We start from the raw sequence: 991 nt of genomic DNA, 5'->3' as shown, positions 1-991 counted from the left end.
TGAAGGGTTCTCAAGATCATATGCTTCTTCTTCAGATAAAGCATCCTTAGTACTGCTTGGTGCATTTTGCATTCCAGACAGACTTTGAGAGATCAAATTGACTTGTTGAGTCAATATCTTGTTCTGAGCCAGAATGGCATTCAGAGCATCAATCTCAAGAACTCCTTTCTTCTGATTAGTCCCATTGTTCACAGGATTCCTTTCAGAAGTGTACATGAATTGGTTATTTGCAACCATTTTAATCAGCTCTTGAGCTTCTGTAGGCGTCTTCTTCAAATGAAGAGATCCTCCAGCAGAGCTATCCAAAGACATCTTGGATAGTTCAGAGAGACCATCATAGAAAATACCTATGATGCTCCATTCAGAAAGCATGTCAGAAGGACATTTTCTGATCAATTGTTTGTATCTTTCCCAAGCTTCATAGAGGGATTCTCCATCCTTCTGTCTGAAGGTTTGGACTTCCACTCTAAGCTTACTCAATTTTTGAGGTGGAAAGAACTTTGCCAAGAAGGCATTGACTAGCTTTTCCCATGAGTCCAGGCTTTCTTTAGGTTGTGAGTCCAACCATGTCCTAGTGGTGCACGAAATTGTGATCACTACAACTTCGCACAACTAACCAGCAAGTGCACTGGGTCGTCCAAGTAATACCTTACGCGAGTAAGGGTCGATCCCACGGAGATTGTTGGTATGAAGCAAGCTATGGTCACCTTGTAAATCTCAGTCAGGCAGACTCAAATGGGTATAATGATAAACGAATAAAGCATAAAGATAAAGATAGAGATACTTATGTATATCATTGGTGAGAGCTTCAGACAAGCGTATGAAGATGCCTTCCCTTCCGTCTCTCTGCTTTCCTACTGTCTTCATCCAATCCTTCTTACTCCTTTCCATGGCAAGCTTATGCAAGGGTTTCACCGTTGTCAATGGCTACCTCCCATCCTCTCATTGGAAATGTTCAACGCACCCTGTCACGGCACGGCTATCCATCTGT

The 991-nt window shown here is 42.4% G+C and overlaps 1 non-coding gene across 1 annotated transcript; it reads left to right on the top strand.

The window, feature by feature from the left end:
• The first annotated feature begins 366 nt into the window (after nucleotides 1–366).
• Nucleotides 367–474, top strand: LOC130937377 (small nucleolar RNA R71). The gene has a single exon (XR_009068599.1). It is a non-coding gene; the product is annotated as a small nucleolar RNA R71 (small nucleolar RNA).
• The last annotated feature ends 517 nt before the right edge of the window (nucleotides 475–991 follow it).

This window comes from Arachis stenosperma, chromosome 6, assembly GCF_014773155.1.
Source record: "Arachis stenosperma cultivar V10309 chromosome 6, arast.V10309.gnm1.PFL2, whole genome shotgun sequence".
In the NCBI taxonomy this organism is placed as follows: Eukaryota; Viridiplantae; Streptophyta; class Magnoliopsida; order Fabales; family Fabaceae; genus Arachis; species Arachis stenosperma.
Note: the sequence above shows the minus strand (reverse complement) of the source record. Positions and strands in the feature narration are given on the sequence as shown.